The following is a 27,352-nucleotide window of genomic DNA, read 5'->3' on the forward strand; positions in this document are numbered from 1 at the left end:
AGGTACTTATATCATATCCAATCATTAAAATTGTATTTTTTTTTTAGCTATTTGCTGTAAACATAATTTTTAGGTAAGATACTTCTATTAGTCCCAAATGAAAGACATTTTACAATATCTTTATAATCTTTTCATAAAATTGTTAAAAATTAGAAAACCTTTCATTTGGGACCAATAAAAGTTATCTTACCTAAAAATTGAGTTTACATACATAAGTAGCCAAAAACAACGTTAAATAATAAAAAAATATATTTCTAATGACTGGATATGATAGGGCACTTTCCGCATACTCTCTGTTAGCACAGATAATAACGAATCAATAATTAGCATTCGATAGCATTCCAAAATTAATAAATTATTTTAATAGCAAATTAATTGTTGCTAGATTATTTATTCGATCGAGATAAAATTTTAATATACTAGTAGCCCGATGTCTATAATTATTATTATTATTATTATAGTTTTCATGAGAACAATATTTAGAGTTCGTATTACCGTTAGGTTACACTTATGGCTTGAATTGTTTTAATTAACAAATGAAATTCATTTGTCTCATTATACGCAGTTAGCTAATGCGTGTTCAAATTGGATAAGAGAAATGTAGGCTAAAACCATGGGTGTTGATCATATTTCAAAGAGATTGCTTGGGAACGATTCGTATTTGCATTGTATCACCACTTGTCGATTTGTAACAGCTACTGTGTGTGCCCTATTGCAATCGCCTATGGATGGATATTCATGAATATGACCTAGCTCATTCCTCAGTTAACAAATGGTGATAATGATTAAAAAAATTGCTAGCAGTAGCTATTAACAGGACGTGGTGGGCCCGTTTACAACACGATTGGTCTTGTAATAATTATTGCTCGATCTACAGCAACAGCTTCATTACATGCCTCATTTCCTTTCAGGTCTGTCGAAAAAATTAACGAACAATGCCCGGCGTGCTTGTTGTTGCGTCGATTTTTAGCAAACAATCTGTTGAATTTTTGAAATTAGTCAGTCATTAACATTAATTAGAAATTGACTCTTTCTTTTTACACTTTAGAATTGTCCAATCGTATGTAATCTTTACGTACAATGGATTTTTGTCTAATTTTTAGGAGTACGTGCATATCGAACCACCAGAATTATATTTGCTTTCATTTATTAATTTACATTAACTAATAAATAGATAAAAATTTTAACCACCGCTATTGGAGGTTTTGTATCCACTGAAGGCACGGAATAACGACACAAACTATTGAGTAGTAATTATATATATTCTAAAGTATAATTTACTATATTAATTAGGGAAACTATTTTAAATTACTTTTATCCAATTGTATAGTAACGCTCTTACATTTAGGGTTTTTTAACTTGGTACTTAATTATTTTGTCATCGTCTAGTTCTAGAAATGGAATGAGTTTGTAATAACTGATAGTTTAATGACATCCAAACATCTAGGATTCAGTCTTTTCCAAAAATGTTGAAGATGTACATATACGGAGTGTTTGTTAAACTCATAGCCAAAATACAGGGAATTATTTCCTCGGGTATTCTAAAAGTACTTCCTCATTGATAGAAAGCCGTGCATGTAATATTTAGATAATAAAATTGCAGTCTTTCTAAAAATCAAAGACCTATTGCATCATATTTTGTTTGGTCAACTAAACTTTAAACATTAAAGGCAAGAAAGGTAAAGCCATGCAAATATTCCACTTAATCCTAACTAATATTATAAATTCTAATGTGTTTTATTTGTTTGTTTATTACCCTTTCACGCTTTAACTACTCAACCGATCATCATGAAATTTTGTACACACATCGCCAGGGGTACATAAAAGGACATAGGGTACCTTTTATCCACAAAAAATACTATTCTCGTGGGATAAAAAAGGACGGTATTTACTGTCATTATTTACGCAAAGTGTATGTTTAATCAAAAAACTAGGAACTTTAGTTTTATTCTGGTAATCCTCGTCGGGACTTAAGAAAAAGTTTATCAAATTATAATTTTTTTGAATATCTTTGACACGTACCTATTCAAGACATTAACGCGAACGAAGAGGCGAGAAAAACTAGTAAGTGGATAAATGAAATAATATGAAATAGCGAAGATATCATAGTAATAATACAATGACTTCTTGAGGAACTATTGTGCAACATATTAAATTTTCCGGTGTTCATCACAATTTACTTGATTAAAATTGACGTCAATTGTCATTCATCACACACCATACAAATAAATGAACTTGCTGTTTCTTTAAGTGCCTTTTTGGCTTTTTAATACTCTTTCATTTTGCATATTCGATTTGAGAATAATTTGTCTCATTTTTTACAATTATGTTTTTTTCAATAATGTAATTAATCTTTAGAAAGCAACGTTATAACTTTAGATAGTAGAGTTTGGATCTACCAAGTATTATTTACGTAGTTTTAGTTGAGATGATAAAGTTGTGTTTCCAATGCGTTTGAAAATCCGTAAAAGGTTTTCCATAGCCGTAAAGTATCGAATTATGGCGTTTTTACGGAACAACCGTCGCGCAGAAGTTATTGAATCGAGGCCAAAATGCGTTTTAATTAAGAAAACGAGAAGAAAAGAAAAAAAAAAACAACCTGACGAAAATCTAATTCGCATCGATACGTGTGAAACTTGGCTAATTGCAAATTAAAATGGAGTTCCTTCCTAAACTCCTGCCTAACTGTTCATTCCGTTAAGTTGGTAACCTTGCGTTGATTCGAACAAAGGCTCCCACACTTCAAAAATCTCCCATCATAACAAAACACGGTGTTCTTGCCACTTGCGGAACTCGGACTGAACAAGCCATGCGTGGCGAAAAACTTAGTTAGAGACGCAGGAAGTTGTATTTCTTTGCTTTTCGACAGTGGCGAATGAAACGCAGGGTCGGCTTTGCATTTTTAACGTACTGTGTACTTTCAAATCAACTTTTATCCTTCAAAAGATGTAGACTCTTATTATGCTAGCGTAACGACAAGCATTTCATCCAGATGGAATTTTCAAAAGGGAGATATCAAACTGCTCTTACGGATTTATGGGTAGAATCCTACATTACATAACAAGAACTTACCCAGACAGCTACACAAAAAAATGTATTTCGACCTGGGAATGGTCAATTCAACCCCAGCACGTCAGTTTTGGCATAACTCCAAAACCCACTAAAATGGCTTACCATGGTTTTAAACTTAAAACCGGTAACCAATCATCTGTTCCACTAGATGTATTACTTCATAATCCTTTAAACCCCTATGACCGTATAAGCCAATAATCCTATAACCAAAATACTAAAACAGTATCCCTAAGTTTCTCACCATGAAACTATTCGTGTTGTAGATTTCACAAAATTAAAACAGAATAACTTCATGATTCCTAAGGTGTTGAATATTTGTAGAGCCGTCAGGATCAGAATTACCCAATGTAACTGCGTGAAGGAAACATTACTTTTGTGAAATTTACGTCACAAATAGTTTCATGGTGGGGGAGTAGTATTGTTTAGTATTTTGATTGCGAGTATATAGGGTTATGAGGTCATTAGGTTTTAGGGTTAGAAATTTAAAGAATTATAAAGTTATAGATATTTAGAGGAATAGTTGATTGGTTACGTTTGGGATTATCATGATTAACGGGTTTGGTACATTTTGAAGTGCTTTTTGAGGTCCAAATCCAAGTGCTGGTGATTTAGATGCAACGACCCCAAAAAACATACAGTTTGCATAGTCAACACCTAAGTCGATTTCTTTTTGTGTGTGACTGTGTTATCAATACAAAAGTAGAGAGCAATCTATACAGCTATAATTTTGTCGAATACTTAAAGCTTACAAAAACGACTATAGAAGAAATTAGTTTTCGGCCAACCTTATTAATTACAAAATGTCTTTTTCAGTTTTTTTAGCTAAAATAGATGATGAACAACATATTTTGTAAATTAGTGGCTCATTAAAATTCAGTCATCTCTCTTCTTGGGTTCCAGAATCGCATTATTTATGGCAGACTTATACCTTCTATTTAACATTATTTTCCACAATCGGAAAGGTATTCCTTCGAAGAACGATGAAAAGTAATGCATTTTATAAAGTCATCAAAAACGAAACCTTATTAGTAACAAAACGGAACTCTGTAAGTGAAGATCATTCGTTCATCTTTCAGTCATGCTTCTCAAAGAGAGTTTGTCGTAAAATCTTGAAATTTGAAATGGTAAATAATCACTTTGACCTGCATATTCTCCAATAGTTTTGATTTATATGAGAATTTCAAGCACAAAATGAAAAAGACTTACGGTGAATCGTTTATAAGTTGTTCAAAAGTAAACTTTCTGATTCTTTTGTGTGACAACTCGAGAAATATTACTAGCTATGCAAACCAGCAGCATGTTTCTCTCTTTATTCCTTCAGTTTACTTGATGCTTTTCATTAATTAACCATTTTTCATCATTTAACTTCTAATTTTGCAACTATTTGCGAGATACCACCCTGGTAAAACCTGGATGTCATAATTTCCTTTAAACATTCGTATTTTTTTCCGTAAAAGTAATAAAAAAATAAGGGTTCGTGTTTAAAAAATCAAGTAAGACATCTTAGGGCCTCACCAGAATGTCAGCCCACAGAGTCAGATGGACCCCAATAACTTTTATAGAGATAATTATTTGATTTGGAACGTTCCTGATGAAATATTTGCTGTGACAGATTAAAATCGACTTTTATTACAATATAAAGAGCTTTATCTAGATGAAAATGAAATGTTAGTGGTTGCTTTTTTTAACTCCATCCGGTTTTGATTTTACAAATAATGGAGGTGATTTTTGCAATTGTAAAAGCTTAAAAGACTTACACAAGAATGATTTACGTATCTTTCCAGAAAATCAAATCGTGTTTGTGATTACCTAATGAAGCACAAATCTTAATTAAATTTTTCTCAACTTTTAACGTCTGGGAACAAAAAATTGTAGATTACAATGGCCTCTTCAACCCCCATCAATTTGCAATAGTGTAATTTATTGGCTTTGTTTTACGCCATCAGTAGGTGCACTATTTGGAAACTTCCTGCCATCAAACAGATCTCGAAGATTTGCTCATAAAGAGAGCGAATTTAGTTCTTCCATTTTATTTCGCAACCTCCTCTCCCTTTGAGCTACAGTCAGTTGCAATATGGCAGAGAATTTCCACTGGTTAGATACACTTACTTCTTTTATGAACGAATGCAATGAATTGCTAATGACTCTCATTACAATTAACGGTGTTATTATGTTATAACATAATTAAGAAAAAGTTTCCGTTGTAAAAGATTCCCACATTGAGGCTTTTTTCTCACCTCAATCACTTTTATGCTGGCTGCCACACGAGTTGCGGAAACTAGATTTGTTAGAATTACATTCTCTACGATTGTAGGACGAATAAATTTCATATCTTCATCCTTACAATTAGTCGAAATGGTTTTAAGAATAATTTTGCTTATCATAATTAATAGGACAAACAGTCAGTCTCTGAAGAAGGTAACCTTGTTACCGAAAAGTACTTCGGACAACTACAGTGTCGTGTTTTGGCGTTGGGGTTTGAGCTCTGTTTGGCTTCTTCTACAACTACCGCCAAAGTTTTTCCAATCTTCATTTTTATCATAATCAATTAATGTGATATTTAGTGTTATAAGTAAATAGGTGTAGTTATAGGAATAAGAAAAAATTGTAAGATTTCTCTCATAGCGATTTGGAGAAAATTGAGAATCAAAGAAAGAAATAGAAATTCTTTTGAACGTTTCACTACTTTATTGCAGCTTTTGAGTTTGTAACGGAAAGACTGACGATGAGTAGAAATTGTATTGCTGAAGAAACGGTAATAAAATAGCGAATTGTTCAAATGAATTTCGATTTCTTTCTTTGATTCTTAATTTTGTCCAAATTCATATGAGAGAAACATTATAATTTAATACATCATAGACATGAACGAAAGCAGAATAACAAATAACCTAGGTGCAAGATTTAGAATAGATTTAAAATTAGTATAAATAACATTTAATAAACTTTAATTGTAAATGAGTTTCTACAGAGAAACAATTCTAATTATTGTGTAACTGACGACACTTCTACTACCCCTTTATTAATACTCGTCTACTTTTGCAAATCGGACTCGGCTTAGCATAGGCATATGCCGTTTTTATCCACTAATTAGCCGTGATAAAAAATTGCAATTCTCGTTCTTAAAAGATATTAGATGCTCTTCTAAATTCAAAAGTAAAATAAGTTATTAGTAGTCAAATAAACCTTAACCTCCAGAGATGGTAAACTAGGATTCCATTCCCATTCCCAATCCCATTTTTAACTTTTTAGTTAAATAAGTTTGTAACTACAGGCAAAATATTGAAGTCATTTTATATGAAGGTATGTATAAACTAACACAAAAATGACTATTCTTTTATGAGGGATGATTAGCGGTTAAAAAGCGTGAAATTGCATATAATCAATTTTCTTTTATATGTGACCTGCTTAGTTCAAAAGATGTAATACTTCTTAAATAGCGAAAACATTTTTATCCAGGCTAATTAGGGGTCAAAAAACACAAATTGCAAGTCATTTTTCTTTTTTTTTTTTAATGATTATGCGATCTGTTTACTTCGTATGAACTTAGTAAGACATTTAATAATTTTAAAAAACAGTAACGTCAGTTTTTATCATAAAGGCTAATTAGCGGATTAAAATCGATAAATTACAGTCTATCTTCTTTATTTATTAATCTGTGAACTGCTAATTTTGTATGAACATAGCAGGGCATCTAATGTTTTTTAAAAAACGAGAACTGTAATTTTTTTATCACAGGTAAATAACGGTTAAAAAACTGTCTTGTTTAAAGTCCGATTTGCAAAAACAAACCGAAATATTCTTTCTACTGATCAGTATCATTTATATATATATAAAAAAAGTCGTCTTAGTTACACCATTTATAACTCAAGTACGGCTGAACCGATTTGGCTGAAAATTGTGGTGGTAGCTTACAACCGGGAGAAGGACATAGGATACTTTTTATCACGTTCCACGAGAAAAACATGGTATATGTAAACGCAACTGACATAGAATGACAAAACGTAAATGACAGCAAAACGAAAAATTTATAAATCAAATCATCAGTCTAGGCGTTCATTTGTTAAAAATGGTATAACAAAACGCAACTGACAACTAAATGTAATGTTATCTAAGTTAAGTATGGTGTTTTATTTATAGTTTGATATTAGTAATCAAATGAAAAGAGGTTGCAACGTTTCCATGGGGTTTATTTCATATGTACTCACATTTACTCGAAGGTTGCTCTTTGTTGAAATTAAGCAAGTACGTGTTTTGGCAATTTTTAAAAATCAACCCTTAAGGATGAAATGCTGTTGCTACATTTGCATTTGAAATCTAAGATGGCGATATTACATAAAATTAAAACGTTGTAAGGATGAATTGCGAGTTAAAAGGTTTTATGGAGAAACAATACTAATTTCTGCGAGCGAAGCCGCGGGGAAACGCTAGTTTTTTATATGTGTAGTACTAAGTTAAGCGAATTCGTTTATTTGCTTTAAATAAATTTTTAAATGTAGTTACAATTTGTCCTGCTCCTGACGTAGGGCAGTAGTATGGGTGCAAAGGTATTTTTCCCTCGTTTCGACTGGTGCATACAAACTAGGCCTTAGTGAAGAAGACACGCATGAGCGTTCCGTTTATAAATACGTTTTACATTTATTTAATGAGTAGCAGGTTAAAATCCCCTACACCTGGTTCGTGACGTCATTTTTCGCTTCCTGTTCTCACGAGATCCCATCGCATTGCGCCGAAATAATTATGTACATCCGAACCGGCGCTCTATACGGACGCAACGAACACAGCGCTTCTTCAACTTCATTATTCTCTATATTTCCTTTCTTCTCTCTACGATTTGTTTGGGTTTGTTGGTTGGCACTGTGTGGTACTACTGCTGTTTATGAATATTTTCTTGGCCATTATAATGTTGCCGTTTTTACTACGATACGTTCCGACGCGATAGTTATATAGGTGACGGCCCACGATGATGCTAATGATGATGACTATGATGATGATGTTCACTACCATAAAACTGTCTTCTAAAAACCCTCATAAAGATTGTAAAGTTCCACGGTTAAAATTGGAACCTTTACAAAATCTGTCGCAAATAAAGTAAGTTTATAACATCATAAGACGATTATAATATATTACCTATATAGCAAAAGGATACAAAAAAGTAGGAGTCGCTGATTTTCAACGTTTAGAGGGTCAAATAACTCAAGGTGGAGAAGCGCTACGTTTATAAAGCAAAGAACAGCGCAGGGTCAGGTCGCTGTTGACAAAAAGAAATTACTTCATCAATTTAAAAAGTTTATTATTAAAAATGTGCATTTGGAGCTCGGTCCTACATGATGTGAAACAGACGGTTCGAGTTGCGGAAAAGAAAAAAGGTAGAAGCCTTTGAGATGTGGTGTTGTGTGAGGATTCTAAAAATATCGTTATATCGTAGATAGAAAAGTTTAGAAATGAAGAAGTATTAAAAACTTTAGTGCAATTATTAATAAAAATAATTAAAAAACACTGTTAACTAAACAATTAACCAAAATTTTATGCCAACAACAAATTAAACAACAAAACAAACAGATGGTAAAAATAAAACACAACAGCCAAAACACACAAAGAAATAACAACAACAATAATAATAACAATAACAAAGACAACAATAACAATTTATAACAGGAAAAGAGACTTACTAACGAGACGGTTGAATGTAGAGACACAGATGAATTAATCTCTGATAGGGATGTTAGGAGTATTTATAGTTGGAAAATGTTAGTAAAAAGAGATAGAATACTCAAGATAGACAAAGACTGGCAATAGGGGTTGAAGACACGAGCTTACAGAAATACGAAGAATTGACGAAGTTGAACAGTATAGAATTTTAGGTAAGGTAATTAAGGGAAAAGCCAGCTATTAGTACAAGGTGCATGCAGAAACGGTTGCAGTTAGATTTCTAGGTAAAGGTGATTAGGGACAATAGAATAGAAACAGAAAGGAAACAAAGGCATGCAAAAGATAAGAAGTCGTACTCTGCGTTGCAGAAATAAAATTAGGAAAAATATATGTACAAAATATTTACACAAAAAAAAACAATAAAAGTTTTTTCGCCACAAACAGTAGACCAAAGGACACCATGGAAATCAATAAGCAATAGGCAACGAAAATTGGTAGGACAGGCTAGTTTAGAGTCATATTAGAAGCAGGAGTAAGGGAGGGCACACATAGATTCTTGATGGCAAATAATCAGAGACAAATACGGATCTTTATATGGACTATTTAGGGTGCAGCCCAGGGCCCCGTGGATATAAAGGGCTCCCGGCTCCTACTGAAGACAATGGCTAATATTTATACAATAATAAATTATGTACATACTTTATAATTTGTAACAGAACTACAAACAATTGTCTTGATCGTTAAAGAAAATCTTTTTTTTGACAAAATGGTAATTGGTTTCATTAATTATGTAAGCCCCCAAGTAGGGTTAGTCTAGGACCTTCCATATTCACGGTCTTCCGCTGGTCAGAGATGTGGATTGCTTCAGCTGTCGAGAAATTCGACGATTAGCTGAAGATGCCTATCTTACCAGTCTTTGGGCTGAAGACCCTATGACGATGATTAAAATGAATTACTATCATCATCATCATAACCATCATAGGGTTATCGGACTGAGCTACCCTGAGCTTACCTTCGCATTTCCCTAAGACAAGAACATCACACATCCTTCACTATTTGTGAACAGTAATCTAATCTAGGTCTACCTCTACACCCCCTAACTTCTGTTTCTGCTTCTAATATGTTTCTAACTAGCCCTCCATGGCGAATTCTTCTGATTTACTATACATTTTTATATATAAGACCTAAAGCTTTTGTTCTGGATTTTTTATACACCTTAAGTTCGAAGTTATTCCATGACTTTTTTGAATCTTAGACCATTCAACTGCTTCGGGAATGAGAAGGCAGTAGTGTAGCGATATATATTAAGGGAATAATTAGAAATTATATTACCCCCTATATACAAATAAACAAACAGGGACGAGTATTAAACTCGATTCTTCGAAATTCCGATTTCTCCGCAACCGTTTAAAACGAAAAGAAAAACAAAATTTAATTTAATTTCGGAACGCGATTCCTTTTGTCGGCATTTCGTGGTTTGTTGTTCCGTTTTATTTTAAGGCCGTTGAAGCGGTTATTTATTTAGCCGTCCACATAATATTGCGCGTAGTTTCTTTCATTACAAAGCAAAATCTGTATACGTGTAACAATTAACCATTTAATTAAGCAGCGTACATAGATCGGAATCTCAGCCTGTAGAAAACAATGCAGATATTTCACCGTTGCTTAGTTATGCTAATGCCGCGCAGTAGCCGAGAAAGCCACTTTTCTCTTAATAAGGCCCTAGTCCGCATCCATACCTACCACACACATATATGCACACACAAACACAAACAAACTCTCCACCATACCAAAGCGATAATAATAATAATAATAATACCTTTTTGTGCTCAAAAGCGGTCAAATTAGGAAAATATTATCTAAACATCACGAAAAAATTGAAAATTTGGGGTTATCAGGGAATATTTTTTACTTACAAAAGAAGAATTTCTGATGTGAAAAAAAAACTTTTGGGTGTTTCATTCCCAGCAGCCAGTAATGCTGGTGGGCGGGCAGTCCCTCCTGACTATGCCGGAAGGTAGGGCGGAAGGCCCTCTTCAGCCTGCTTTCAGGAATCGTGGGAATGGGTGGGTGGTGGTTCGGGTGAGAAAGATGAGACGGACGAAATGAAGACAGAAGAGAGTGAAAGATTATCTGTGGAATATTACTGCCTCAGCATATGCCTAAGTGATCCAATTTAATCACAGAAAAACTTGGACCAAGGCAGACGGACCCGGAATCGAACCGGCGTCCTCCCGAATGCTATGCAATATTCTAGACCTCTAGGCCATGCCGCTCGGTTACACATCTAATGTGAGCATCATGTACCTAAATACCACAAATTACTATGAAATGATCATGTTCGGGATTAATCAATGTTTAAGGTAAAATTTAATTTTTTTTTTATTAATGTAGTTTTAAATTTTTAAAATCAGGAGTTTAGAAATTTAGGATTTGGTTCCATGATTAGACCAGTATTAAAGCTCATACGCATAAAAACCTTGGTAGATGAATTGAAATAGGTAGAAAGGTCCATGTTTGATTTTTGCAGGACCAAACTAACCTATTCTCTTTCTATGCGAGTTTTGATTTATTTATTTAGGCCAGAAATTCCCAAATTGATCTATGTCGACCTCAGGGGGTTTACTCGCAAGTTGTAAGGCGCTCGCGTCAGAAAAACAAAAAACATGGGAGAGGATTAGATGTAGGTATAGATCTATAGGAATAGTCTCCATTTAAGCAATACGTGTTCGAAATATAGATTTTGATACCTATAGACTATGTATAGATGCACCGAACAGTGGTTTTTCCGAGTAAACACAAGAACTATATCGAAATAAGAAATAATTTTTAGTACTTATATAATCAATAAATAATACAAATTAGGACAAACGACCTATCCCAATACAATCTTAATTACCAATTTTCACTAAGTAAGTTTTTTATTATACTTATTACCCACATTATTATTGCTGGTGTTTGTTTTCAATTTTTTCTCTGGTAGAGCTACTCGACACTGCCAGGTACGCGACGTCATTATCCGATACTCAGCTGGATCCATAAAAAAAGTTGCTGGCTTCGTCAGGTACCGAATAGTTTACTTTTGGGAATCATTGTTTTAGGCTTGCTGGATCTGTGATCTGTGGTTGATTTTTGTAGCATAAGACTGCACTTATTTTCGCAAATGGATTCATTCACTTGCAGTTGTTATCTTCTGCAACATTCTGATATAATAATCAAGAATCGTTTCTAGAATCGGAAATTAAGAACCTAAATCCTAATAAAAAAAAAAATAAAAGCAAATTTTCATCCTGTAAATAGCGCTGGGCCTTATTTACCCATGATCTTTGTCATAGTCAATAGTGTAAAATTTATTAAAGAATTTGTAGTAGTTCCAAACTGAGATTTTCTACATGTCGGTATATTTTGTTAATGTTTGTGGTAGCTGCTGAGTTGTCTTTAAGATTTTGTGTGATTATGATGACACTCCTTGAACCATCGCAGAGGAAGAGGTTTCATTCCATTAATAAAATGAACACACTATTTGGTGCTGCTGTCAACCGAAACGCCCAGTTTAATGTAAAGTGCTAAGTGATTTAAAATTCAACTGCGATCGCGCGCTTCGAAAACGAACATGCAAGCGGTCGAAAACAAAGAATCTGACTGTCGATGTTTTTCGGTAAAATGGAAAGAATGACTCGCGATGCCCTCGAAATGATAAAATGACCACCTTCGAGTCCAACTCACCAGACAACAGGCGGAGGGGGTCATACCTCGTTGACCTCATCAACAAGAAATACGTAACTAATACAATCTTAGCTATCTAAAGGTTGACAATTTCGGGAAACCAAATACCTACATATGTAAGAAAGTTTTACGTCCAAGTAGTAAAAAAATAATGGACATTGACACTTTAATGGTTAAATTTAAATGACAACACGGCAAGTAGCAAAATCAGAATCAAAGATGTAGAAAGAAATGAAATACAGTGGATTTCGGGTATAACGACGACGACGGGACCACTGTAATTTCGTCGTTATATCCGGAAGTCGTTGTAAGCAAAGATAAAGACATACAGACACGTATGTATAGTTTTCACCATTTTTTAATTTTGAAACGATTTTCGCCTTTTAGAAGTCGTACTATTCAAAAATTTACTAAAAGCAGTTGGTACTCAGAATATCACTTTGTAACTGAACCATTTTAACGTGCACGCTTACCTTCCTACATGGCTAACATCTATAAACAAACGGTAAAGGTCACTACACTTGGTGACCATCCGTGTGGATATAAACAAAAGATAAGAAAGCTCTTTTTGTGTCTTTGGAGGCCGACTCCGGCCGCTATATCTGCATGAGATTACCAGGGATTTGTTACAAATGATTCATTAAAAATAGTCGCTACAACCGAACTCGGCGTTACATCCGGAGTCGCTATAGCCACATGAATTTTATACATAAGTGTGCTTTAAATTCAAGGGACTTAGATTTCACTATTTGAAAATGATCGCTATAATCAAGGCCGTAAAAAATGAAATCCACCGTAGTTGCTTTTGATATACATATTTATAAAAAAACTTTTCAAACCAATATAAGCCGCAATAAATATTATAAATATTATGTATTTATGCTTTTGTTTAGTTTTAAGATACAAAAGCACCTTTATATTATCAATAACATAACATCAATTCGGACTATCAAACAGGCAACAAGCATCTTTTTGAGTAGCAAGTAATATTAATTTTAGTTAATTCGTGTGTATCTATAGGATTATTAAACGTTATTATACAATACAGATCTTTTTAATCGACATACACTGGTTCTTCGAGATTTATATTTTGTGTGATTAATTATTGATCTGTGTGGTACAGCAGTAAACCGACGGAAACAAATAATTTTCGTCAAGCGAGCCAAGCTCCACAACATTTTTCTTTTTGTAAGTATTTGTATCTATGTCAATACTTTTTGAAAATTGTTATAATTTTCGTATTTCTTAACTTAGGTGTTAGTAGATACATTTATAAGCTTATTTATTTCAAAATTTCAGTTTATACTGAAATATTAATTAATTAATGAGAGACCACAGTTACTTCATCAACAAATTCTGTACAAACCTTCCCAAATACATTATAAAAATAGATATAAATAATAAGATACACCCCCCCATGTTGCATCGTTTTGTCTAGTAATGTAGAACAACCTAAATCTAACATTGTATTTGTATATTGTAATTTGAGCGGTTCATCCAAATGATGAATGTAAACCGTATGTCGTTGATAAATTGAACCATACGCAATCTTTCAAAAGTTTTATTGTAACTGAGTTAGAACAGATTATCTGTTAATTAATTTTTTGTGCATAACGATCTTAATTGCAAAAATTCGCTTAAAGAGGCAATTTCCCAAAGAGGTTTTAGAAGCGGTCGTTGCGTAAAGAACAAGAAGTGTTTCTTAGAAATTTGGTCGTTTTTAGAACGTTTTCTTGTCTGTATCGTCGTCGTCGTTGTTGAAATGAAGTGCGCTCAGACCGGAGCGACGGCGGTACAGCGGCTTGTCCGTTTAACGCTTGTGCAGCTCGCCCGTTTCCGGTTCCGGTAGTGAGTGGCGTTTATTGATGAAGCGATACCGTCTCGACCGCACACCACACACCGGGTCACTGCACATCTAATTAACATTCGGCCCGAAACACCACCACCGTTTCCATCGCCTGTTATGCACACACTTTTTCTTATCCTTTTTTCTTGTGTAATACGTACCAACATACCTTACGTGGGTGGGTGGATAGGATTTAGGTAATAAAGCTTTGTTTGATGATGATAAAGTGCACAAATGAAGTACACTTAAGATTCATAGCACTTTTCATTAAATATAACTCGCCCAACTATCAACCGTAATTGGAAACATTGTTTAAATTTATATATTTATTATTGTATGTATGGGAATCCGTCAAATGGGAGGAGCCTAAAAAACATGGCGCAGACGAGGGAAATTTTTTCAAACTCTATAGCAATTGTGCATTTTATAAACTGAAGATGATAATGATCAGTATTGACACAATACGTAGTTAGACAGGAACAAACCCTGGAAAAAGGACTTTTGTTGAACATGAACACAAATTTCTAATTCCAGTCGTATTATAAAATATGTAAAACAAACCAAAAGTGAACTTTAGTGTTACGAACATCAGATTTGGAAATGATTTACAAGAAATAAACGGTAAAGTGGCAATATTGTATCAATAACCTGTACATGCAAAGTAATCAATTTAAGCGAACGTTGGAAATGTATTATTGTAATAAGTAGGTTCCTTATTGCAACATAGTTATAGACCTGAATAAGTTTTTGGGCGAAAATTAAGTTCATTGATACCAATTTATTTGCCTTCCAAAATTTATTGATGTAAAGCAATGCTATTGACATATTTATTAGAAAAGTTCAATTATATTATGAACTACGTTATAACGTTTTTTAAACTCTCTCGCAGATAAAGCTTATTACGATATATTTTCTTGGGGTAGGTGGATGCAAACCGAAATGGACGCAAATCTTTCACGTCCCCAAAAGGATGAAAACCAATAACTCAGAGTTTTTTATTTATTTAGGAAGCACATATATATTCGAAATAAACTTTTGCCAGTTACTTTGTCCGCTTGGACTTTGATTATATCTATATTTTACATGCTTATTTTGAAAACTAAACTAATTTTATGGTGTTGTATAAGCACACAAGGATCAGTTTTGCAAAATTTCTCGGCGGTTTGGGCATGCCTAAACATTAAAACCTTGAACTCCTGTTAGGGGTTGAAGTTTAAAAACTTCATTCGTAGTGCGTACATCACATGGGGCATGCCTGTACAAAATTTCAAGTCTCTGTACCGAGGGCCTTGGGATGTGTGTTGATAATCAGTCAATGAATTTATCCTTTTATACATATATACACTAATGGCGAGTTGAATACCGAACATACGGATATTCTAGTTCGTACATTCGTCAAAGGGTGGCACCATCTTTTTAAAAATACGATCTTTTCCTATAAATACATATCTAATAAAGCAATATAAGTCCGCAACAAATGCAATTTAAAGCTTTTGAGGGTTGTTACGCTTTGTTCAAAAGATTTTGACAGTTCGGTTATTTTAGGACAGTTTTCAGAGAAGACCGAGTGATACTTTATATTATGGTTGGAAAAATATTTTCAAAAGCTTCACCAAATTATACATTTTCGCTCCTGCGATACAAAAAGAAATAATGCCGACAAAGAAATGTGTAATTTATATGCTCTGTGGACGTTGTGCCGTGCCTGTATAGATTACTTTTCGTTTAATTTTTGTCATACTATCCTTATCGTAAGACATCGTCAATATTTTAAATGAATTGTATAGTTACAAGTAAAGATTTAGAAGTATCTGGGTTAATACGATATGCATAACTGAGTTCAGAAGACACCAGCAGACTGAGGTTGTTATCTTGTTGAATTTGCCATGATCGGCAGGTATACACACACACACACATATATATATACAATACACAGGTAAATGGATAACAACAAACATACAAACAAAGAATGTATGCAATAAGATAGAAAAGAATAAAACGATCGAGAAGAGAGACGAGGATTGTCTCTGGTACGGAATAAGGAATGTCAATCAAGTGCCGAAACGTCTTAGCACCCCGATCACGTCGACAAATAAATATGCGAATCACAGTGTTAAGAACCTATAAAAATGTAATGTCAAGACGAATCAAAAATCATGACCACATTATCAGCCATAAATCGGCCAAATACTAACTATAAATACGTCAAATATAGAAAGCTCGGATGCCTTTGACGGGGGTCAGGAAACGCACGACGCGATCTTAACTACTTTTTTCGATAATTTCAACTTGTTTATCGGCATCCGACAGATTCCTAACTTGATGGTGCCTTACCAATGTATTTAAAATCTTTAAAGAATATATTCGCAAAAAGCTTACTACATCTTTTGCTCATTAGACAAGAGAGTTCGTTTATGGATGCAATACAGGCGCATGGGTAAGTCATAACAAGAAATACCCAGCTGTGGTATTTTATAATATCAGTTTAGAATAATATTGCTGCAATATTTTTGAAGTGAAACTTCTTTACGCACGGTAGGGTTAAGTTCGTTTCATGCGAGTTGCTATGTAACGAAATCATGCAACAGATGTCCCCCTCTACTCGGTCGCGTAGTCGAGTTCGTAGTGGGGATCGCTTGAGCTGTGAGCACGCTTCAATGCAATGTTCGTTACAGGAAACTCCGGCATGTATAGTGTAGCCCTAAGAAAATGTATGAATGTATTTGTATGTGTTTGTGAATATGTGCCTACACTCTACAGTCGAAACGATGCCACTGACGCCAATTCTTTAACCCCTATCCCGGTATGTTTGTGTGTATGAAAAAGTTTCACTTCAGTAGCGTGTTTTATAATTACACGTTGTATTTTTTTTTAAAGAATCTTTATCCATGTAAAAATCATTTTTTTTTTCAAAACTAAAATTATTGCATGTTATTAGGTTCGATTAGTAAAACGATACAACTAACGAAAAATACTGACATTATAATATATCGGGTTGTTCGGAAAGTCATTTCGTTTTTTCCCGACAGAGGATTTAATTTTATTCTTTTGCACCCAACTTCACATTTAAGCCGTATAATTTTTATATGCTTTGAGAGCTCATATAGCAAGGCTTGTGTGTGAAAAATTCCAATTAATTCTACGCAGTAGTTTTTGGTTGGTGCCCTTTTAAATATGGAGAGCGATAAGCAGCATTTTCGACATATCTTACTGTTTTACTACAGAAAGGGTAAAAATGCTGTTCAAGCCAGAAAGAAATTGACTGATGTGTATGGAGAAGGTGTGTTGACAGTACGCCAGTGCCAGAACTGGTTCGCTAAATTTCGATCCGGCAATTTTGATGTCGAAGATGCACCACGTTCGGGAAGGCCGGTTGAAGCTGATAAAGACGCGATAAAGGCATTAGTTGATGTGAACCGGCGAATAACAACACGTGAGATCGGATTGAGGTTAAATTTATCAAATTCAACAGTTTATGACCACTTGAAAGGCCTGGGATTATCCTCGAAGCTCGATGTATGGGTTCCCCATGTTCTCACAGAGAGAAATCTGTGTCGCCGCATTGACGTCTGCGATTCGCTTCTCAAACGTCACGAAAATGATCCGTTTTTGAAGCGCATCATCACTGGGGACGAAAAATGGGTTGTATACAACAACGTCAAACGCAAGAGGTCATGGAGCAAAAAAGATGAACCGGCTCAAACCATTTCCAAAGCCGATATTCACCAAAAAAAGGTGATGCTGTCTGTTTGGTGGGATTTTAAAGGAATCGTTTTTTTTGAGCTTTTACCGGATAACACAACGATTAATTCGGAAGTCTACTGTCATCAGCTGGACAAACTGAATGATGCACTTCAACAGAAAAGGTCAGAACTAATCAACAGGAAAGGTGTAGTGTTTCACCAAGACAACGCGAGACCTCACACAAGTTTGGTCACTCGCCAAAAGCTTTTACAGCTTGAATGGGATACAATGCTACACCCACCATATTCTCCAGACCTGGCACCATCGGATTATTATTTGTTCCGGTCACTCCAAAATTTTTTAGACGGTAAAACCTTCACCTCAAATGAGGAGGTCAAAAACCTCCTCGATCAGTTTTTTGCCAGCAAAGACCAAAAATTTTATGAGCGTGGAATTATGCTACTACCAGAAAGATAGCAAAAGGTGTTGGACCAGAACGGTCAATATATAATTTAATAAAGTATTTGTTTAAAACGAAATGACTTTCCGAACAGCGCTATATAATTTGAATCATCATCATAAGGTCGTCAGTCCTAAGACTGGTTGGACGCGCACCTCCACTTTTTCCTATCCTGAACTAATCTTTCCCTAAAACTAGAACATCCCATATCCTTAACTATTTGCGAACAGCAATCTGATCGAGTTTTACCTCTACTTCTCCTAACTTCCGTTTCTGTCCCTAATATGTCTCTTATAATTTTCAATCTGAATCACGAAATCGGCGATAAAACAGAATTAGTTCTATTGTCAACTGGAAACCTTACAGTTTCGATCTGTTCGCCGTCTGTTTGTCTATATGTCATCTGCTTATTTGTATACCTACATATTAAGACGAAAGTGGCTTTTTAAAAATAATTTTTGACTTCTCTTTCATAACGTGAAAAATGTACTTGTATTTTTTCACCCTATTAAATAGAATGTCTCTAGGTCTCTTAAAATATAACGAAAAGTGCAGCCCTTCAATGTTATTATCAAACCGACCCTTCCCTCTAATTTTTAAGCTGTTGATACAAAATATGCTTTAAAAAATACTGAATGTTGACTTTGGTTTATCGGAAACTATAACGAACACGGTAGCAAAATTAGTTTACGGAAATTTTAGAAATAACTCATCTTTCCGATTTCTTAACAAGAGAATGAAAAGATTTTGAAGAAACTCGAAGAGAAGAGATTGGGACCATTATCTAATTAAAATTATTGTGAGTACCTGCAGGGTATTAATTTTTGCTACAATAGGAAATCACTTTTATGCTCGCGATAGGTTATTTTGAAATTTGAATATGATTATTATATTAAAGTGTATCGGATTAGCATAGATAAGAAACGTGGGCTGTGGGTGCTGCGGAAGTGAAAAGGTTAGACGTGTTTGACATGTGGTGATACAAGAGGATATTAAAAGTCCCGTAGCTAGAAGAGGGTAGAATTGAGGAGGTATTAGGAGAGTACGAAATCTCAGGGCGCTGTAGAAGTCAATATGAAATAGGCGAGATAAGTTGGTAGGATAGATATACAGGGTGTCTCGTGGTAACAATTAATATCTCTAAAACAGTAAATTTTATAAGTAGAAAAGCATTATGACAATCATAAGTAGAATTCAAAACAAAATTCGAATCGAAGTAGTTTCCGAAATATTATAATAGATCACCCCGTATATAAAGCAGAAACAGGAGTTAAGAGAGACTGAGGTATACCTAAATTAGCTTACTGTTGTCAAATACATAGAAATGCAGATTGCTCCAATTTTCAAGAAACACTGAATTAACTATTAACTATTGACTCGAGATAAGAAGATGAGGGAGTGCGTGATACAATCAGTCCGGGATGAAGACGTTATAACGATGAAGACGATGAGGTAGGGTATCCTCGAATCGACTCTCTTCGACAATGAATAAGCTTTTTATCGATAATGCATTCAATTTACCTGGTAGAGTTAGTTAAACATTTCGATGACCTTCGGCGTGGTCTAATCCGTTCAGGCTGAAAACCTGCTAATTATGATGATAATGAAATAGGACATTCTCGAAAAATTTCTTTTCGAGAGTAAATTGTGATCGTAAACAAACTTCTGATCGGTAATTCGCTCAACACACCCTGTAGAGATAGTTGAACATATTTAATGACCTTAGGTGTGGTCTAATCAGACCATGCTTATTATAATGATGATGATGAGGATGAGGTAGGACACCCTCGAAACGGCTCTCTTCAAGGGTTAATTGTAATCCCAAATAACCTTATTATCGGTAACTCATACAATAGACCTCGTAGATATAGTTGAACACATTCGACGACCTTCCGCGTGGTCCAATCAGTCCAGGCTAAAGGCATACCCTCGAAACGAGTCTCTTCAAGGGTTAATTCTAATCTCAAATAATCTTATTATTGACAATTCGTAGAAAACACCCCGTAGATACAGTCAAACACATTTGATGACCCTCTAACCGCTAGCGATAAAAAAGATCATCCAATAAATCATAACTGCGAGCATTACGATATCAGATAACGATGATAAAAAAATGAAATAATTAATCACGTATTTTAAAGTGTATAATATTCCTGACGGACTGTCGATGACTGTGTAAGTACCTTCTATGTATGTACCGATTATGAGTATACGACGCTGCGGACGTCAGTTTCGCCCGGCCTGCTGCGTTCTGCGAACGTAGTCGTCGCTTTCGCCCTTTCAAAAGTGCGCCTTTATTAAAAAACCATGCCCGGCCACTCCTCTAGCCAGATAATGTTTTCTCTAATAACTATAATCACGCAGAGTAAATATATAATCAATTTGATGTTAGGGCCTGGTCGAACACCCACGCACTCAGCTTGCTAGGCACGCCGCGATATACTACGTATGTATGTAAGCTACATCGAGATGAGCTCTCTCATCTTATTCTCTCTCTCTCTCTATCCTTCGTCATCTTTTCTCATTTGTTTATCCCGCTTCATTAGAGTCTTTAAGTCCGATCGAAAAAGAAAGACAACGGCAAAGATATCGTGGCCAACATGAATTTGATTTATAATACGTATTCAGTTAGAGGAAGTTAGGTACTTACAATATAGATATAGAGCATGTGAAGTGTATTAAACTGACGATATACGAGGGCTGATCGCTTTGCTCCACCCTTGATCTATTTACAATAACAAATTTACAAATATTTTGCATTCATGTTTCAATATAGTGTCCTTAAGGTCAACATTTTTTACCATGGGTGTTCTGGCATTTCTAACGCCTTGGAAAAGAGATTCTTCAGTCCCACGCAAGGATTCCTTAGAAACAATTGATAATCGCTGGGAGCCAAATCTGGCGAATATGGCAGATGCTCAACTAATTCGAAGCCTGCCTTGGTTATTGTAGCTTTTTATTGGCAGACGTTTGTCTGGGTGCGTTATATCCAGATGCAAGAGAACACCTATGCTCAACTTCCTCGACGTTTTTCTTTTATTAACTAGCGCAATTTAGTTTGCATAATGAGCACTTATAATTGTGGCTCCTTTTTGCAGAAAATCTACAAAAATTACACTTTTAGAATCCCAAAGCATGCATAGATTTACAATAGTGACATCTTGAATCTTTTCGGCGGTAGTAAGTCCCGATGGGTCCATTGCTGAGTCTGTATGTTAGTCTTTACATGGTAATGATCGATCAAGGAATCATATATTGTAACAATTCTTGTAAGAAAAATTTATTTATTTTGTCTAAACGCAAATATTTCAGTAATCACTGTTTCTTGCTCGACACGCTCCAATCTGAAAGTATTATATTATTCTACTAAACTATTAGATCGTCTACTGTAGATAGGATTTAACAAATCCAAACTTTAATTGCACTTAATTACTTGACCATATTTACGATAGGGGTTATCTATCGTCAATTAACCCGCCAGACTATTATTCTGATGAAGAATCCTGAAAACTTCGTCATTCACCCAACTTTTCAATTTTTATTTTTTTCTGTCAATTCTGCGATTTTCGCAAAATCCGTTTTTAGTGCGCCCTTATATAATAAACACTCTCTGCTATCAAAACTTCATTCAAATGGACCCAATAGTTTCACCTTTGCGTAAATCATTAATCAGTATGGACATAAAATAAAAAAAACTGTTTTTGAAAATATGTTTGATTTTGGGTCTCTCTGTGTGTTCCAACTGGAAATTGTTTTTTTGAATCGTTGTACATAATTGAAATTTGGTCAAGATAAAATCGTACAGGCATGCGACCGTTAATTAATTAAAATCATTTATGTTTAACAGTCACGATTTTTATTCCAATTAAAATTTCACTTTCGGACTAACTTTGCTATAAAACAGGCCAATTAATTGCAAATAAATTCAGTTTGTGGATATATGATATTTTATACTCCTATGTGTCGGTTACACCAATATGGGAGAGAAGGTATCTCATCGACGGCACGGCGCGGCGTCGGTGTTGAGAGCAATGAAGTCTTCAACGTTCGGGTTATGCCGTAAGTCCGTCGTGGCCCGTTTTAGAAAAATAAATTAACAAACAGTTCCATAAATTAAGTAAATTACGGTGATCGCAAGCAAACTGTTGTTTCCAGCTTGCCATTAAAGATTATCTGGCGAATAATAATAGCGTTCAAACCTATTAAATTTCATAAGTAAATACACCACCGATCTTGATGCACGACTTTACAAATTGCCACACTTTGCTGTAACGATAGCCAAGTTCTTTTTAATACTCTTTTTTAAGCGTTCTTTTTTTGAACAACGACGAACGAACTAACGATTTCTACTTTAATTTTTAAAGTCGATTACGGCTTGCTTTTACAAGGCAGATTTCATCCTCGTAACCCGATTCAAACAGTACACCAACCTGGATTACTAAATAAGCAGAAAAGACAGCAGCGTATGAGCTGTACTAAGTCTTCTAAGGACTGTGGCAGAAGTACTGCTTGTCTGTATTTCTTTCTGTTACACATCAATTGTTGTAATGTTATTCCCGTTTTTTTATTAGTGTCCGCTGCAAGTCCTACCTGGCATCTCTTTTCTATGTTTACGATATCGTTCATAACGTATGTTAGTTGAAAGGAGAAAGTAAATGCTTTTCTTAAAACCGTTGTAAACTCATCGAACTCTCAAAATCTTTTGAACAAATCGTAGCACCCCTCAAAATTTTTAAATTTAATTGATGATTCATATGAAAAAACGTTTGAAATCTGATGTTACAAGAGAACGAAGAGGATACCGTGGATAGAAAAAGTTAGAAATGAGAAGGTATTATTAGAAAGAGTAGGCGAATAGGATACGTGAGGTATGAAGAGCTAATTAGAGACATATTGGAACAGGCGTTAAAAGGATTAGAGGAATATCTTGCATAGATTATTGCTTACAAATAGTTAATGATGTGGCATGTTCTAGTTTTAGGGAAGCGAAGATTAGCTCAGGATAAGAAAGAGTGGAGGTGCATGTCCAACCAGTTTTAAGACTAAAACGAACTTATGATGATAATGTTGAATAGATAATATGAATTTCCCTATACTATGTCGTACTTGATGATAAATGATACTGCCCTTTAATAAAATTGGATGAAATGGAATATCCCTAATATTATCGGTTTTCAATTCGCCACCACACTTTACCTATAAAGAGGGAATTGGTCTTTGAAAATAAAACTGTATATACTTTCCAAACCAATTTGCATTCATTTATCTTAATTCGGTAGGTATTCGGTCATTTCTTGATTAAAAGTCAAGAGTATTGTATTAAACTGCGGATACAGTAGTTAGGCAATTTGAAGAAATATATCTTACAGAAAAAAATCAACTACTTTTAATGTTTCATAGTTTAGGCAAAGAGGAAAAGAATGTATTCCTTACTGATTACAAAGACATTTAGATGGTAGTACTAAAATTATTATAAAATTAAAATTAATAGCCCATATAAAATAATTACTTACACTTGGAATAAATTGTCTACATACCTACAGGGTTTCTAAATCAAACGTATATTTCAAAACAACTACCCTATTGTATAAATGTCGAGGAACCAGCTTAAGAAAGAGATAAAAACCGCATTTATTTCTACTTTTAAAAGACAGTAGACAATTAATCAATTAATTTGCAGTAAAGTAAATAATGTAATAACCATAACTTTCAACTGTTAGGTAACAAAACACAGTTAATTTACACAATAGTAAAAATAAGGAAGAATATTCGTATTTGATGTACAGACACATATACATACATACATATGTATGTACGATTGTGTCTATAACTATGTAGATGTTTATGTGGTGACAATATTGCTTATAAAACACGTGACGTTTGTAAATCTTCTGGCGGTAATAATCGTTATTTTGTATTTCTCTAATTAACATCGAGAATATAATGAGATTCTGATGTGAGTGGGACTGTTGGGATGGCGTAGGTAAAGCATGACTAATAACACCCGTTACATTATGGTCAAAGACGGTTAAGAAAGTACTGTACGTGAATGTATGTTACAACAGATATACCGTCTTGTACAAGAGTAACAACTTCAAGTGGCAATAAAATTGTAATTACTTTGTTATATCTGCAGATCTATAAACAAATCTCATTTATCTGTAGTATTTTGTTGCATGCATGTTTACTGATAAAATGAAATTGAATCTACAATTATCCCCGTTTACTGGCTTTAACATACTGTTTATGCCGAGTAGTTCTAGGCATCTTGGGCAACATTTCTGCATATTATGAGTGGTATATTTTATTATGTAATGCGATGTCGGTTCTCAAAAAAAAGATAACTACAATAATACATAGTTACTGTATGTTTTTATGACGTCTTGGTTTTGAAGTACCTCATCATCATAAGGTCGTCAGTCCTAAGACTGTTTGGACACGCACCTCCACTCTTCCTGAGCTAATCTTTGCATTTCCCCAAAACTATTAATTAATGGTTCATTTTCATCTTCCAAAATCGTATGCATTCTCTCTGCGAATTGCTAGTGTTCAGTTACCGAACAAAATTTTTTTTCATGATTTTTACTTTTCAATTGTTAAAAGAAAAGTTGGAATCTTTCGAAATAGTGAGGATACCGTGGATCGTCATCACAAGGTCGTCAGTCCTAAGACTGGTTAGACACGCACCTCCACTCTTTCCTACTATGAGCTAATCTTCGCATTTCCCTAAAACTAGAACAACCCACATCCTTAACTATTTGCGAATAGTAATTTAATCTATATCTGCTCTTCTTAACTCCTGTTTCTGCCTCTAATATGCCTCTGACTAGACCTTTATGCCTTAGAAGGTGTCCTACCAACCTATTTCGCCTATTTCTTATTGACTTACATAGTGACCTCTGTACTCCTATTCTTTCTAGTACCTCTTCATTTCTAACCTTCTCTATCCGTGGTATCATCATCATTCGCCTGTAACACCACTTTCGAACGCTTCTAACCTTTTTATTTTCCGACGTGCCCGCTGTCCATGTTTCGCACCCGTACAGCACCGCGCTCCAAATATACACCTTTAACAATCCTTTTTGCATTTGTAAATTAACCGTTCGCGAGCATAGAAGTGACTTCTTTTTATTAAAGGCGACTTGGCCCTTCGATATCCTCTGCCAATAGTTATTTTTTTTTTATATTTTTGTATGGCCAATATATTAAAATTTTCGAAAAAAATTGAGCATAACATTATACAATACCCTACTGTGTACTCTATTTGAAATCGGTAATTCATACAGAGAAGGCGTATATCATCCCGATGAAGATAACGGTAAAGACTTGAAAACTGACAATCAATATCCGAAATTAAGTAGCAAGAATTAAATGATTTGTTACCAAACTTTGAATAGTTGGTCTGCAAACGCGTTAAATTAGTTGGAACTGTATAGCAATAACAAAATAAAAAAAATGGACAGACAGACACGCGAGTGATTCTGTAAGGGTTCCGTTTTTCATTCGGTCGTACGAAATCCTACAATTGGCTTCATTTTAAATCAATCCAAAAATTAAAGACACTTTAGGAGCGCGGGAATGTTTAGCGATTACTGTCGCCATTTGAAGCGATAAGATAAAACCATTGTTAAAAATCTTATAGTAGCTGCACTTCAAAAATACTACGTATTGGAAAAAATACGCATATATTATCATTGAAGGATACATACCTTCATATAAATAAATAAATTGGAGAATTTAAAGCGGTACTTAAATTGTTTACCTATTTGTAACGTATTGTTATTATTCTTAGTATTCAGTATTCTGTTGAAACGGTCAGGCGTGAATCGGTGATTTCCATCCCCTTAGATCTCATCAGCACGCCATAGACAGTTGCGACAACTTCCACGAAGTACATTTTCTCAAAACATTTATTTCATGCAAATTGGAGAAGTTATAATATTGAATACCCTACATATACATATGAACTTTATACGTATATATATATATATATATATATGTTAATAGGTATATTTTGTGTTTGATTAAGTTATTAAAATTCTACTGATTTCGTACTGATAGGTGATTGTTATTGGCTGATACTTTTTAAGGTCAAACGGTTCTTAGGAGGTAAAATTGTTTAAAAGGCGCGCAGAGCTACTGGAGAAGAAGAGACCCGTATTTTGGTAGATTAATTGTGTTCCATTTGTCAGGCGGTGGGGGGTAAGCGACAGTCACTTATCTGTCAATCTTCCAGGCTCCTTGATTTGTCAAATACTGAACATGTCAGTCCCACTAATGAGAGTATCCATCTCAGACGGGATATTTTCTTTTCGGGTGAATATGGGAACAGCCTAGTCCTTGAAAACGCCCATAAAATAGTGTAGCTTATACAAGAAGAAGTTAATAAATAGGCAACTAACAGAAAAACGATTATCTTTCTTTATAATCCCAAGTAGGTTGCATTTTCGGTGTTCAAAGTGTGGAAGGACATTCATGGTAGCTGCTGCTGCTACTGCTGTTGCACAATATATCATATGATTGCTATTATTTGATGGTAGATTCTAAATTGCACTGCAGCCTGCAATGTATAGATACAACAGTATGTTGAATACATAACTACAACCACCTTAATAAGAGGGTTGAATGTGTACTTTTTTAATCCCTTTTAGAAAGCGAGTAACTTTTTTAAACTAGCACCCTTATAATTAAGATTCTTATTATTCGCCACAATAGGTAAAGGATTTTTTTTTAAATATTTACTTTACAATTGATGACTACGTAGCTAGCTACCTTACTTTTCTTAATTTTTAAATTTTAAATCCTTATTTCTCCTGGTTTCTTATTACAGGAATGACTTGAAATGAGACCGTTTAAGTTCTTAGTTTTGGGCAAAAATTTATCAAAACTATCACACGTGTATCACGATTAGGTCT

The 27,352-nt window shown here is 34.5% G+C and overlaps 1 protein-coding gene across 4 annotated transcripts in view; it reads left to right on the forward strand.

The window, feature by feature from the left end:
* LOC108737052 overlaps positions 1 to 27,352 on the forward strand; it is a 245,140-nt gene that overhangs the window by 166,417 nt on the left and 51,371 nt on the right. The window lies entirely within an intron of this gene.

The sequence above is a fragment of the Agrilus planipennis genome, unplaced genomic scaffold (assembly GCF_000699045.2).
Source record: "Agrilus planipennis isolate EAB-ADULT unplaced genomic scaffold, Apla_2.0 scaffold112, whole genome shotgun sequence".
Taxonomy (NCBI): domain Eukaryota; kingdom Metazoa; phylum Arthropoda; class Insecta; order Coleoptera; family Buprestidae; genus Agrilus; species Agrilus planipennis.